The 16622-nt window shown below is 38.2% G+C and overlaps 1 protein-coding gene across 1 annotated transcript in view; it reads right to left on the bottom strand.

Moving 5' to 3' along the window:
• The window catches only part of GABRG3 (gamma-aminobutyric acid type A receptor subunit gamma3), a gene marked incomplete at both ends in the record, with an annotated part of 327025 nt that overhangs the window by 136254 nt on the left and 174149 nt on the right, over positions 1 to 16622 (bottom strand). The gene's annotated exons all lie outside the window — the stretch shown is intronic.

Genomic DNA, 16622 nt, shown 5'->3' with positions numbered 1-16622 from the left:
TCTTGCTTCTCGTAGGATTTTAACTGTGTCACTTCATAGTAGCTTCAGCTAAGGCTGTCTTTGACTCCCACATCCTCAGACAGTTCTTCTTTACTTGTGTGTAATAAGTACACCAGAAACTGATGTCCTAGTCTGCGTGTCAGTTACCTGTGTTAAGAGACTGTCATCAACACACTGTAGAAATCTCTTGGATTGCTAATGTCTAACCATACTCCCCTTACAACAGATATCAGAGTGCTTCAAGTCCTCCATGACTGCCTGGGCTTGTGATCAGGCAGCTTCTTCCAGCTACCTAAAGAAGTCTTCGTCTTCTTGATCAGGTGATCTGCATCAGATGCCTGATGTGATGTCACCCATATTGGTCTGATCTTTAGCTGTAAGCTCTCATGGTGCTTGTCACTCATTCCCTAGCAGAGTTCCATGCATTTAAGCTATTCCTTTACATAAAGTGCAAACCCTCACCTTCCCAAATCCACGCCTAGAAAACGGGAGAAGGTCAATAAGCAAAGAACAGGACCCTGCCAAGGGGCTGCTCCAACAATCCAGTCATGCCATCTGGTTCCAGCACCTAAGAATATACTCTGGTTTTGTTTAGTTTACTGGTAGAGACACAGCCTCAATGTTTTGGATGAACACGTGTTTTGTTCTCACAGGGTACTGATTGTGGTACCTATTTATAACAGTTCACAAATGGTTTGACCCACAGCAAGAGCCCCAGATTTATCTCAGGCCACAAACAGCCTTTAAATATTTAATGATGAGTTTAAAAATGTCATTCCTTAATGTATAGGCCAGTAGTTCATGTGAAGTTACACACTGTTACACTTAGGAATCACTTTATATTTTATGTCATGTGCACAGAGGCAAAACTGAGAGGAATCCTAGGCTGGGACAACATAGAAGAGAAATAGTAATTTGGTGAGATGTTTTTCTTCCAACTAAAAACCAGATTCCCTTTCCTAATAACTAGAAAACTCAATACACTAAGGAAATAAAAATACCAAAGCCAGTGATGGAAGAAGTCCCATGCTTTTTCTTTACTATCTGGCAACTCCAACTGCATGCTGTATAAAAACCCTCTTGGCAGAGTTGCTATTTCACTTAAAAACCCAGCTCCTGGAAACAAGAAGAACATGCACATTCCCAGGTGGCCATTTTAAAATTAAATTTCTAAGTAAGTCTCACAGTTGCAGGAAGACAACTGAAACTATTACTTAGCGATTACAGAAATCCTTTGGACTGTCTCCTCTCATCTGATAGCTTAGGTACCTGGCACAACTTTCTTACGTTTGGTGTTGGCAGTGCACACTAAACTAATTAATCAATGCCTACGGCATCAAGAGGAAAGGCACTGAGGTATTAGTGACAACCCTGCATGGATTCATAGACCAGCTAGTTTGGCATTCAAAGATTTTTAGCAGATATCCTTTGCCATACAGCCAAGAAGATATCCACAGCACTAAACTTCTTAAGGTTCAACTCTATGCCATCACAGCATGTGAATTTTGTGTCTCTATGTCATCACAGCACATGAGTTTTGGGTTGGTTTGCAACATACCATGACACCTCCTCCAACCTAATAACCTGAAGTCTCTGGTATTGAACTGTTAGCGCTACAGAGACTTGTAGATGTCTTACACTGTTGGAGTGTAACACAGCTGTCCAAACTAACACACTGACATCTTATAAACACAGCAAAGACATTAGAGATTTATTTACTTTTGTACAAAGCCTGATCATATTAAACCTGAGGTAAGGCTAAACGTATCTGATGTTAATGCTCAAGTATTGTTTTCATGAGAACAACATTTAAAAATAAGATGTAGGAAATCCAAGTTATCTTTACTAAAAAGAAATATGCAGGTAATATCACCTACAAAACCTCAATGTGTTCATACGCATTTTGTTAGATCTCTGCTCAGACTTTTTTAGTAGGTTTGTTGTACTTTAAAATTATAAGATTACATGCTATTAACAATGGTATAAGAACAAAAGAACAGGCAACATTTAAGAAAGTAGGAAAAAAGACCGCAAAAGTTACATGAAACTCTGGTCTAGGTCTAAAATCTACTATATGTCAGTCATCACCTGAAAAGCTTATCAGTTATATAAGGAACATCACTCCAACTGTTCAATTTCTGGCTTTACATTAAAAACAAAACAAAAGAAAACTTTCTTTAAATGGACTTATTCATTAAAAATTAAAGATAAGGAATTGTGAAAAACAACTTCCATTGTTTCCCTCTTGATTGAGATAGATAGATCAGAATATTCATTTCATATGTTACTATTCTATAAATGTGATTGCAGTATCTCCTATCCACACGCGAACACTGGTATAGTATAAGTTAATTCTTGCAATTCTAATAATCTTGCTAGGTATAAAGTTTCTGTAAGTTTGATACTGAGCATCTTAAAACCCTCCAAGGTGGGAAAGGAAAGTCATATTCTATAGACAGAATAGCTTAATAAAAAGATCTTGAAAATACTGACACTTTAATGGAGTACATAAGTACTTTATTTCAGTTAATGAAGGCCTCTTCAGTTTCTCAAGGGCTTATAGAGTTGGAAAAGTAGTAATTTATACACCTGAGTTGAGAGGTGAGAAGAAACTAAATACTATTTCAAAGAACATTCAAAAATCTCCTTAAGAGATTTCTAAAACCTTGTTTCTCTAACTTTAACAGTTGTTATGAACTTTCTGACTACTGCAGGTATTAGCTTTTCCTATGGTTTCAGAAGTGTTTTAAGCCTGCGATGGATAATCATTTTGAAGTGAAGTCAAGATGAAAATGATGAAGCAGATTTGGAATTGCAGTCAGTCATTCACAATAGTATTTGTATGATGAGTTCTTTCCAGAACTTCAAAAGGTTTTGTTCTGACCATCACTGAGAAGTATGTATGTCTGTCTGAACAAGATTTCAGTCTCACATTCAGTTATTACAGTTGTCCAGAAATTCTACAGAGGTAAAACCTCCAGCGAGAAATTTCTGCTATGCCCTGCCTTTCTTTATCAGAAGAATGCTATGAGAATATTTTTTACAGTGTTTCAGCACTTCTGCTCCAAGTTCAGATTAAAATGAAAAAAATTCAACAGTATGTGATAAGAAATTACTGGAAAGGTAAGTACTGAGGTTTTTAGTGAACTGCAAAAGCTCGTCAGTTTGTTTGAGTAAAGGACAAAAATTTTAGATCAGTTAATTATTTGAACTGATGCTTATGAAACAGAATTTAGAAAAACAAATTCACAGAAACTGTATGAATTTTGTGCTAGGTATGTATATGGCACTTTTTAATGTCTTTTTATGCTTGAGTTCTGAACAGTAAAATAATTACACATTTTCTTGCTCTGTTTTTTTTTAGTCTTGGTCTACTTTGTATACTAGCTCTCTATGTTATCTCTACTTCCTAATTCCAAGCTTCCTGTCACTGTGAATATCTTATCCTGAAATTCAGTCAGAGTTCTTGGGTTTTCTATTCCTCTGTGAGTTTTACCTTACATCATCAATTTTTTGGATCTGTCTTTTCAAACATGGGCATGACTATCCATTTCCCTCTGTCAACATCTGCATCACAAGAAGATTCTCTAGTCCTTATATCTTCTTCTTGTTCCCGGGCTCCTTCTCTCAGCTCTTTATTTCTCCCTCCCTTATTGTATGTAATTGTCCATCTGAATGTCACTTGAGACTTGTCACTCCTATGCAGAGGCCACCCTGAACTTCCAAGCAACAAATGATACTCTCTAGGTGTTACCCTTATGGCTTCACAGGTGGAGCTCAGCCTCTCAACTCCTTTCTGTTTCTTGCCAAAGAATGAAGAAGCTGGAAGGAACATTTTCGCTTGACAGACCTGAGGAAGGGAATTCTGGCCACAGCCAGTCCATGCAGGAATGCAAAGAAAGACCAAGTAGGTGGAGGAAGGAAATAGTCATGGGTGGAAGACAATAGGATGAAGGGGAAAAAGGGGAGAGGGACAGGAAAAAGGGAAAATGAGAAGAAAGGAAATAGAGGAGAAAGGAAAGAAGGAAAAAGGGAAAAAATGGGGGGTGGGGGGAGGAAGAAAAGGAAAGGGTTATAGGAGATAGAGACAGCTAAAAGGTTTCTAAAGACAGTTGTGAAAGGTAGGAGGTGATTCAGTGGGGACCAACTAGGTAGTGGAGAGGAGGGGAAACAGATCTCATGTGTCTGACCTGTGTCAAGAACCAGAATTAGTGTCTAATTTGAGCAGAGTGTAAGGAGCTGCTGGAGTCAGTGTCAGAGTCCTTGTGTACTGTTGTGGTGCGAATGCTGATAGCCAACGGGTGGAAAAATGAGCTCTCACAGTAGTATGCCAGGAACCTGAAAATCAATTCCTGGAATCTACACAGAGTGGGGAGAGCTCTAGGGAAATAAGAGGACAAATTCTATATCTTGCTTGACTTTTGAACTTATTGCCTGATTATATTAGTCTTTGGAAGAATCCCCAGGTCTTGATCAACAAAAGTTTACCTTATTTGCAACTAATATACCAGTGATTCCTGGTGGTAACAACCATTGTGCAACGAAAATATACAGAAAAACATCACAATTTCTAATAGGACATATAATCAGTTATTCAGAAAAATAAACTGCGAAGGGAAAGCTGCAACAATTTGCAGTTCTTCCCCCCCCCCCCCCCCCCCGCCCCTTCCCTTTTTGGGAGTTCCTTAAGAAAAACTGACTCTTTTAAAAAGTTGTCGAGGAAAGATGGCTTTCACAAACACAGATTTTTATCTCTGAATATGAACAAATTTCTCTATAAGGAAAATTGAATATTTTAACATAAATCTTGTTTTGAATGTGAAAAATGTGTTATGGTAGAGTCAGTCAAGTTGGAAGGGATTTCAGGATGTTTCTGGTTTGAATGCTTGCTCAAAGTAGGGTTGATACTGAATTCAGGCCAGGTATCCAGTTGCGTCTTGAGAACCTCCAAGGACTTCACAATGTCCTTGGACAACCTGCTCCAATGCTTGACTGTCCTTGGTGATTTTTTCCTTCTATCAAGTCAGAACCTCCCCTGCTTCAGGTAATGACCGTTGTCACATTACTCCACCATGCGCTTCGGTATAGCATCTAAACATTAAAGATTACTATCATGCACTGGTCATTAATGTGTTTTACTTTGGTACATACAGTTATGTAAGATATTAGCAGGAAGGTACCCTTTGGTGGCTGTAACAAATCACGGTGAACACAATTATAAATAAAAGAAGTGTGATTGTAATTCTGGAATCTGAGAAACACTTCAGTTTTCCTGCTGAAACTCCCATACCAGTAGTGACTAGTCTCAGCTTGCTTAACTTTTGAAATCTGATAGTACCACAGAGCAGGATTTTTGGCTGTCAATTCTGCTAAGCCTTGACATAAGAAATACTGCTATATTTTGCACATAAATCAATAGAAACCTACAGTACAAATCCTCCAAACAACTTTGAAGTTTGCACGTTGCTGGGAACAGCCTTTTATCTTCCTCTCTGCAGTCTTGTGTTGGTTAGACACGAAAAGCTTTAAAGATTTCAATATGGACTTTGGGGAAAGGTGTTGGGGACAAAAAGAAAGAAAGGAAATACCATGTTATGAAACACTTGGATATCTCAGTTTCCTTTTAATCATAAGAGACGTTTATCCAAGAGCTTGTGGTTGCCTTCTCTGGCTGCCAGAGGCAAGCAATGTTGTCTTATTGAAATGTTGATTTTCAGACAACTGCTGTGAACAAATACACCATTCAGATCTCAAAGTTCCCTTCTGTTAAAAGTCATGACTTGCAGACAAACTTTTCCATTCTCATTTGGTCTAGTAGCTTCATTTGAAGTCAATCAATACAGGAAGAAAATACCCGTAAGGTATTTTCACGCAATTCTTGCTGCTTTTTCTTCTTTTTAAATTGAGAAGAGCAACTGACCTTCCAGAATTAAAACGTGGACAACATTGACTGTTTGCTCTAAATGGTTACCATTTTTTTTCTTAAATGGGGTGGTATTTTTGCTCCCTTTCACATAAATGCATAGAAAGTACTGTAAGTACAAAATAGCTACTATTTTTCCCTTAGGTGGTATATTTTGAAATACAACAAGCATATTGTCTTCACCTTCTGAGAGTCAGAAATGACTCAAAAACTGTAAAATAGCCAGTGTGTGATCAGGCCACTTATAGGCAAAATGAAAAAAGTATATTGAGAACCTCTCCATTGTCCTTTTAAGATGAGATTTAAAATTAAGCATCACATATTCAGATTTCGGGTGCCTCAGGATGTTGTAGGGTGGATACTTCTTTCTGTTGAGGACCAAAAATTCCTAAAATCTTTAACAAAGTTAAAATGTATATTCCTCAAAAAGAAAAGTTTATATTTCACAGGAATAACCTCTTTCCAAAGGAAAAAAAAAAATCCTTAAAAATTCTTTGTCAGCTCTGACATTCAGCCTTCATCAGTTCAAACAGCATGAGATATGCAGAGTATACCATTGCAACCTATGAAGACTATAATATTAATAGATTTTTTTTTAAAGCACAATTATAGGAAAAGTGCATTCAAATGTCAAATCAGTTAAAGTAGATAAAGAGAAGATTTATAAGCTTACCAGCACCAGAGTGCCTCAAGGACATAACTAAATATTTAACATATATTCCATTAAGAAAAGTTAAAGGACAGTCAGTTTGTTTGTTTCAGAGGATTTACAGTAGGATTTGTTCTTCTTTTTGCTTCATCCTGTTTAATTCTATGCAGCTTCTTGCATATTGCTTGTTGCCTTAGTAGCTGAGCACCTGCCAGTAATGAAAAGATTGAAAGCTATCGCATATCTGTTTTCTCATCCTTATTCTTCTAGGTGTATCTGTATGTGAGTGGGTGTGGGCAGAAGGATGCATGCCTGTGAGAGAGAGAGAAAAGAACAGAGATTCTTTTGGGAGGTTTGTTGTTGTTGTTATGCTCATGTTGCTTGTGTTTTTACTGAGGAAAAAAATGGAGCAGAAGATGGTGAAATCAGGATGGATCTTCTTTTCTAAGATGTTTGTCTACAAATCAAGGACTAACTTCATATCAGCCTTTCACACATATTATTTTCTTCTGTTCTAGTCAAGCAACAGTTTCAATTAGGAATTTAGATGGCTTTAATATATCCTGGGGCATGGTATGGAATACATTGATCTTAGGGACCCAGACCATGAACTTTGTTCATCTTTTCATTGCATAAGAGGCCTATGTCAAGCATGGAACAGTTCTGAGGTGGTTTTCTAGTAACCTGTGTTACTAAGGATAAAAATAGAAAGATATTGAGGAAGGGTCTAAATACTGTGAACTGCAATTCATTCCACTTCCTGATAATCAGATTTGTTTTAATGAGGCTCTTGGTTCTTCACTGGTGGTGGTTTTCCAAAGGGAAGAAACATAGATGTCAAATCAGGCTGCCAGAGTGAAAAAAGAGACACTAACTGGGATGTCCCCTGAACTGATGCACTCAGGGCTGACCAAGCAGAGGAGACAGGTGCAGCTAACCTTTCTCACCAGTGCTCACCAAAAGACATCAATGCAAGTGGCAGCAAAAGCAAGACAAGAGGAAACAACAAGTCCGATTAAGGTTACATCGCAACTGGTGGAGCCAGAACTTCTGAGCTCCTGGATGCTCCTACCCTCCATCAGGACATAATAAAGTCACACACCAGCCCTCCCCATACTGCCTTGGTTTCCCTGGGAAACTCAGGTAGAAGGAGCTAGAAAGGAGCTTCAGTGTCTTCTGCACAAGCTCTCTGATTCAGCCAATTGCCCCAGAATAGTATGCACCTTTTGTTCAATCTACGTGCCTCCCTATGTTTTCTTTCTTAGGACTGATAGAAAGGTTTTGTGGAAAAGTCAACTCTTCCTGAGCTTTAATAGATTAGTGGTAAAACTGCCAGAAGTCACATTATGAAAAAAAATAGGGAAAAAATAAATTACTTTATAATATCCATGGCTAACGCAAACATTAAATCATAACTTAATTTCCATTCCACAGAAATAATCTCCGTATTTAGATACACAAAATTGCCGTGCTTCTTAAAGAAGAATCAATTGAAAATCTACATCATATAGGAGAATATAAAAATACTTACTTGAAAGTCAAAATTAAATTTGATGTCTCAATTTGTGTTTCTGCTTTCTCCCGTCTAAATCTTATCACTCATTTGTTTATCTGTCTGAGGAGTTATCTGATAGTAAGACACATAATCCTAGCGTATTTTGTTTTGACAGACATATATGCTACCCAACTATGAAAAAGGATTAGTTTTATCATCTGTCATATAGCATGCCTGTTACACAAAGTTAATCACCTTTTAAGGAGATAGACCTGCCCTTCATACCAAGGGATCCAGCCAGGCAGACCACAGCAACATCCCTCTAACAGGAGCAGATACACAACACATTTCCGTGATTGTCCTCTAGCACTGATAGCAAAACAATGTTCAAAGCTGAATGACTGCCTTACTTTCTTCCCTTTCTTAGGTCTGTGGGCACTAGCGGTATGTCTTTGGTTTTCTGTTAATTTTGCAGAAGCAGAAGTGAATCGTCTCATGGTAACATTTCATGTTTCCAGGCTACCTTGTTTTTCCAGGCTGTGTTAAAAGTAAACAAAATTGACAAGACAAGGCTAACAGGTTGAGGACTTGATGTTTTCATTCTGGTTTTTGAGTCTCTTACAAGTAAACCTTTGATGGCTTCTACTAACCTCATTATCACTGGTCAGCCAAACCTAGCAAAAGTAACAAGCATCAACTGGGCTCTAGCCTAGGTGTGTTTAATCTGAGAATCAATAGTCACTGCTTTTGTTAAACTTCAGTGGCATACTGCAGGTTACCTGGCTGACCTTGGCGATTCTGGTCTCTCCTCGTTCTCCTTTTCTCTCCTCCTCAGCGATTTTACTTGGTATTTGTTCTGATTCTGACACCTGTTCAATTCTTCTTGGTTCTCAAAGTGCCAAATGGTTTCTCTACACTTGTAAGCAATTTTGCAGCAATTCTTCATTTCTCTTAGGACACCAGTGAGTTCAGGCACATAGTTCTCACAGTTGGGAGATGCATTAATGTAACTTTCAGTGTGGCAACTGAGGTGACCATGGAAGACAATAATACAATCTTTTTTTAATCTACTCATTACAGCAACTAAAGTAATTAGAAAACTATATGCTCTTTGTTTCTTAAAAAATATGTCACATATCCTACTAGGGACCTAAAATAGCTTGAACCTCCTGGGTTCAAGCAAGCTTGTTTCCTGCCTTTGCAAATGTGCAGATAAATGTGGGAGAAGGGAACTGCTGCAGCTTTTAAGTTGCCTGGCGGTGGGTTACCTTGACTTGCACTTTCACGTTTTATGTTATATTTTGTGATGTACATTTCAGTTACATCAAGGGAGGCTACAAGGAATAAACATGTGTAGTTATATCTGCATTTGTAAAAATCTAACACTCCAAAAGAAAGGAACGCCAAATAAGCATACGATGTAACACCTGTGCACACAAATGGAGCATGCATCTTGGAAGGTGCCTTAGGAAGTTTATTCTTAGGAACAAGATAACTGCCCAAGATCAAAATCTGCCCGACTGAGCTATGCACAGCACTGTAAAGAGTTTGGCCACTGGTGACTATCGATCCACCTCTGAGTGTTGCCTGTAAGGGCAGCACCATGCAAGCCATTCAGTCTGCTTTCTTATGTTGAAATAAAAGACCCATAAAGGGGCACTTTTATCTTACTTACAGACAATTCTTTATTTATAGAATGGATTTCTATGACTCCCTAAGCAAGAGAGTGCAATGATTTCTATTCCAGAGCATCCCCACATTGTCCTGTGATGCAATTGTTACAGAGTGCTAAAACCAGTCATTCCTTCTTGTGTTAAAAAATATGATGCAAAGGAGCGTGACTGTCTTTTGATGCTCTGTATAACACAAAGACGAGCTCTATACGGTCGAACTTACAAACACAGGGCTGCCAGGAGTTTACAAGTTATGGACCAGCCTCTCCATAAAGATCAGATTCATTTGCAAATCAGTTATCACATACCTAAATAAGCAAATAACAATAATATAAGTACATAGTATATCATAGGTGTTATATTACATTTGAGGGAGAAAGTCCTTTTCTTCTTGCCTTGGTGCATTTGTGTCACACTGTGGAATGTTTGTTAAAAAAAAAAAAGAAAGCCCACATTGGCACATGATAACATGCTTAAAGAGGTTTTGGGTTCAAGTAAACACCAAATATCATGAGATCTGTGATGAAATCATGGGAACTAACAATGATTGTCACATGGCAGAGACTGCAGGGCCTTTTGCTGATACATTTCAGCTGTCAGACAGGCAACCAGCCACCTGCCTTGCTTCAGCATTTTCTCTTAATTTCTCCTGACACCATAAGCATAACTTAGTCAGCTACATATATTCTTGCCAAAAAAAAATGGCTTGCAGGCAGGTTTTGTCTTTTCTAAAATTGGTTTTGGTACTGGTTTTTTTTTTTTTTTTTTTTTTTTAAATCTTGCTAATAGAAAATTCAAAGAAATAAGACTGGTTGCTTTGAGACCCTAGACTGCACTTGGGATTTTTGGGACTTCCAGTCTTCTTGTTTAAATGTAAGTCAGACCTGGGGGGTCCTATCCCTGAAATACTGTCACCTATCCTGATCTTCAGATCCTGGAATAAGAGCATTTTTTTGGCTCAGCAGCAGATTGCCTAGAGAGTTTGCACCGTGATGCAGGCCTCCCATCTTCCTCAGGCAACCGTGCATGGTAAACGGAGACACCAAGGATCCTTGGAAGACCACTGCAAAACTGGGGTAGATGCCAGGTTCCTGGAATAGCCTACCATCAATCCAGACAGTCTCAGGAAGAGTTTGCTGGACCCAAGATATCATTAGTTAAGCATTTTAGGCTTCACTAATAAGCACTTGCTGTAATTTTACTCTAGGGTCTCATTTTTGCTGGAAGTAACAACAGCAGCTGCTGCCTTTCCAGAGGAGCCTTCAATCTCATGGAGAAAAATCTCAAGAGTCGCTGTAAAAGGAGTGAGACATTTGGTCTACTATGAGGCCAAAACCTTAGCTCTTTGTGAGGAATAGAAGAGCAAGGGATAATACATGAATTAACCACTGCCATCAGCTCTCCTTGATCATCAGGGAGGCAATGGACAACCCTCAACCTCAGGGTAGTTTCACTGCTTTTTCTACAAAACAGAGATCATTTGTGTATTGGTCGCTATCAGATCTAATATCAGATTGTTTTAAGTCTATTACTCTTGTATCGCAACATATTGTATAAACTTGGAATCAGCACTGAACCATATAGCTGTAAATGTTTAGAAAGATGTCTCTGATATACCTCATGCAATGAGACAGAAGAGTAACACAAAGAGTAGTGCCACACTGACACTTACAATATGCACTACTTTGGCATGAATCTACCATAAACCAGGTTTAGAAAGTCTAACTTTACAGTGAAGGTACCTATATGATGGATGAATTTGACCAATTCCATAGATATATAGTACATCCTATTGGAGCAATTAGATAAAAATTAGCAGAACTTCCAATGCAAACTAACTTGTAAAATTGTTATGAGTCTTGGCTTGGCTATAAAATAGAGTCATAAAAATCTACAAGACACTTAACGCAGTGTCTCTTACATATTGAGAAATGTATTGAGTCACACACAGAAAAGTAGTAGTGAATCAGCCAGTAGTGCGTAGTCAAGGAATTAGGTAAATATTTGACTCTCTAAGAAACAATACATTATTTATGATAGATAAAAAAGAAACACCTGCAGGGAATTTTAGGGAAACCTAAGGAAAGTTAACAACTGAGCAATGCAGTAGCAGATTACACTCAGAATGTCTATTGGAATGAAGAACTTAAATTACTCACATAAGATTATAACATATTTCAAATTCACTGTATCCAGGTGTTATTGTGGGTACCTCAGGAAAAAAAATGCTTAGAAACATTAATGCTTACAGGTTAACAAAAGCAAAGAAGATCCCTACAGGATCATGCACTCATACATCTTTGGAATGGTCAACTTGCCTTTGAATACTGCCTTGCACACCAGCCAAGGTATTTGAAAAAATGTGTAATGAAAACAGTAAAGTCTAAAAGAGGGCAACAGAAATAAGAAGATATGGAAATGCCTGTGTATGAGAGGGACTAGCACATGAACAGGAGGAGGGATTTATCACAGATATGCTTCACGCATTGTATTCATGAATTGTCATATGACACAAGTCATATGCTAAGTACAGGATTTGGGAGGAAACTTTCAAAGGCTAAATTTTCCATAAATATATTTCTTTTTTCCTCTCTATAAGAACTCTATATGTTGACTATTCTCTGTAAAAGACAGCCTTCTGAAGAGAAGGATGGATGCATCCCGGTACCTTAATTTCTACCTTCCTAGAAGAGGAAAAAGCTACAATGCCTAAAATATGCTTGTCACAAAACCTGAATCAAGAATTCCATGGATGCCCCACAATCCGGTTCAGCCCATTACAGAGAGCACAGATGGGAAGTTCAGATGTGGATTAAAGCTTTCTCTGCACATTGCAATGCCTTCCCAGCATCTTTAATGAAACTCCTCTTGAGATATGAACATTAAGCTGTGTTGCTTCTAGCGTGTTCTTCATCAGGAGTAAAATTCTGTCCTCAGACTTTATTAATGATTCTGCTGATGATACATGAGATGAAACAAAGCACAGCTCATTCCACAGAACCAGCATTTACTTTTCTAGGCTAGGAGAAACATATTAAAATTGGCGATGACAGCTAGTTCTGTTGGAAAATTAATGATATGAGGCTCAAAGTACTGATTGCATATCCATAAGAGGTTTCATGTTCAAAGGGGTAACACTTGATTGAACTGAGTTTATATTTAGAAAGACAGAATCTGTTTCTTTCAAGCACTATGTTAGATTTGGAGAATTTCTTTTAAATGCATTTCACATTTCCTTACTTTTTTCTGCAATACTTTGCATGCTTTTGTACATAACTTAAAAACAAAATTTGAACTTTCAGAAGGCTAGAAGTACATGTTTTAAGACCTGACTGAGAAAACTGGACTATCAATAGCTGGAAATTTGACTTTCCCCTGTTTTCAACTGAACTGACAACACTTGAATTGTTCATGAACCTTCGTGTGTATATTTTAGCGTTTGCAGTAGGAATGGCATTCTGGGCATGTCCACCTTTTCCTGCCTTGCAGCAATCCTCCAGTAATGGGCAACTCGGGACACTGTTGAAAAGACAAGTAATTGGGAAAATTGGGAAAATAAGGGAAATTGGGAAAATTGGGAAAATAAGGGAAAAGATAAGTAATTGGCTACAAAAATATCTAAGGTGCTTTTTAAAATGAACAACAGTGTCTGCACTTTGATCAGAACAGCAGCAAGAGAAATAAAGCAATGAAAACCCATTAATCAGTTCAGTCTTATTATTTTTATTCTGGCATTTTGCACTGCAGCTCGATATTACTGCATCTGGTGCAGCCTGAAGCATGGCCTTATAGATTGTTTCAGACCTCAGGTATGCAGCTAGCACAGATTCCCACCATAAAGCTGCTTGTACATAATGAATAAGTTAGTTGACCAGATGCTCTAAACAAGGTGTAACGGGTTTGTCAGCTTCATTTTGGTATGGCTGTCATATGCTATCACCGGAAGGAGTGTCAGGAATTTAAGTTAATCTTGAGCACAGGTATGGGGAGAGGAGGTGAAGGTTTGTTTCTGAGCTGAAAAATGAACACCTTGAATAATTAACTGTTGTGCAGGCATGGGTGCAAACATGCTCACATTATTCTGCAGTGTGCCTAGTCCTCCCAAATTAAGAAATTAGAAAACATTTGTCCCAACAGTGGCTGAAAAATTAAAACCAAAACCATGTAGGCAAGCTGGAAACCAGCCACGTGGCAACTCTAATGGAAAAGAGTTCTTTCAAGTGCTTAGCCATACAGTCACTTTTGCCGACTATTTAATCTGAAATACTCTCACTCCCTCAGAATAAAAAAAATAGTGGCCATTAGTACAGAATGATCTCGTTATGCTTAATAGCTACCAATGCATTTTTCTTCCAATAATTCGTCCAAACACTTTTGAATCCTTATAAACTTTTAGCACCCTCAGTATCCCATGGTAGGAGTTCCACAGTTAATTGTGCTTAACTTCTCATTTCCAGCCTGCATTTTGCTGCCTGTGTCTTATTTGTTTAGTGCTGACATTGTCTTTCAGGCAGAATACCTCTTCTTCCTTACTGATGTTTATGTGAATCTTAACTACCTCAATAAACTAAATTTTATGGCAGAGTCCTGAAATTAAGTTATTTCCACAATGCTCAGATCAGTGCTGAATAGAGATAACCAAGACAGTTTAATATGCTGCTTGAGTACCAAAAGTAGCACAGCAGCCTCCTCCATTGATGCCAATGTTGTAGCATCTCTGTATTAAGGAATCCTGCTTGCCAAATGTAGTTGATCAAACCAATCTGGTACACGGAGTGGGAAAGAGCTGTCGCATTGCATAGCAGCTCTGCATTATGCCATCAGGCTTAACTTTTCACATAAGCAGTGTGCTAAGTGCCCATCTACATAAGGACTGCAACAACAGACACACACCTACCACGTGCCCTAATATGCCAGATGATTCATCTCATCATGTCACCTGAAGCACAGACAAAACTTGCACAGAGAGTAAAGAGGTTTCAGATTATTTCAAGACTTTCTATTTCCTATAAGCAAAGGGACTAGAGAGCTCCAGGAACCATTCTTGAACAAGATTTTCAACGGGAAGGGGTAGGTAGGTTTTACTAACCACTGTCAGCACACTGAGATATGTCTTTTGTTTATGAGCTGCTGTTTTCTCCTTATTCATCCTGGCAATCAGACCAAGTAGAGCTCAGTATTCCCACCTAAGGAATAACAACTGTCCCCAGAGCAACAACAGGGTTAGGGTGTGAATTAGTTGGCACTAGAGGAAAATACTCTAGAAACAATGAGATTAGTTTCACATTTCTGAAATATCAAGGGAAATTTATAGAAAAAGTAAGACATTTCAAATATTAACCTTGTTCATGTATGTGTAGAGATGCAGGAAATATTGCCTGAAATTTGTGCTTTTTTGTGCTTGTCTACAGTGGAAACTGCGAAGATTTGTCTGTGTGCCAGGGAGCAAACGAAAGGGATGCAGAGGGAAGCAGTGCTGCGCTGTGAATTCTACAACCATTTTTATTTTATTCAAAGACATACATCTTGGAATCCGTAATCAGAGTGTCCCCTCAGAAACTTGTCATAGCAGGCAGTAATAAATCATTCAGGCATTCACTCAGTCATTCACTTCATAAGTCCCACTGAGTGCCATGTATCTTGAGACTGCTATGAATGTACACAACACTAAAAATACAACTGAGTTATGAAACAAACAAATCACACAGGAGATGTCCTACTATTATGATAACAGCAGTGCTAAAAGTGTTCAAGGAAAAGAACGCTATTGAATATGAACCTAAAGAAGTACACTCTTGCTATCAACATGACCAAAAATGTTGACAAAACTCTAAAACATTATTTTAATATTCCTCCATGGGTTTTTCCATCTGGCAAGAAACTGTAAAGAACACCCATAGAAACTGCGACACATTTAGCTTCTGCTTGATCCTATGCAATCTCCATCTCCCTAGAGGGTAGTACAGGTATGATGGCAATACATGTACATTTTCAAGGGCAGAAGGGCTCTAAGCTAATAGAGCTAAATTAGGAGGAACCTCTGCAAATCAAGATGTATTTGAAACTTTGCTATGGAGTGGAGCCTCCTGAAGTTCACACTGATATCCTCTCTCATTAAATAAAAAAACCCAGAGCATCATTTATTTACATTCAGCAACTGTCTAGCTATTAGGGAATGTAAGGTTTGAAGCAACTTCCCTGTCTATTAGAGTTCACCTTCTTTGGATACTGCTAGCACAGGACCTATCAAATTGATGTGGTAGTTTTAATTAGTATCTCTGGACTGGGATTTAATTTTTAAGATCACACACTCCTTTCCCAGTACCTCAACAAATCAATAGCAGATCACCACAAGGTAAAAGTAGCTTCATGCAGTAACTAAAGACTGCTGAGGTGCATATAGTTCAGTGACAAGTGTTCATTAGCAGTAAAGCTCATTCAGGAGGTATCTGCCTCCTGTTCAGTTGAGTACGCATATATTCCACATATCTGAATTAAACACACCACTGTGTATTTTGGCCCAGGCTCACTTATGTACACAGATCATAAAAAATGGCAACGTAGTGATAATGTTCTGGGAGAAAGGGAGATGTTTACACTGGCAGATTTTTTTAAAACGTTTTCCTGGGGAAAAAGAAGAATACACCCCGCATCAGCTGAAATTCAAATCTGGTTTCTGATTGAGGATCACTGTTTGTATACTATTCATAAATGGAAATCAATACCCTACTATCACAACAGCATATCTATTATGAAGATATTAAATAGTGTTATTCTTCTATCGCTTTTTAAGAGGTGATGGAGAAAATGCTATTTTCTAAATAGAAAGACAAATCAATACATTTTCCATTGACTTTTGGAGAACACAGATCCTGAGTCCTG

Source organism: Platalea leucorodia (genome assembly GCF_965183815.1).
Source record: "Platalea leucorodia genome assembly, chromosome: 2".
NCBI classification, from domain to species: Eukaryota; Metazoa; Chordata; class Aves; order Pelecaniformes; family Threskiornithidae; genus Platalea; species Platalea leucorodia.
Note: the sequence above shows the minus strand (reverse complement) of the source record. Positions and strands in the feature narration are given on the sequence as shown.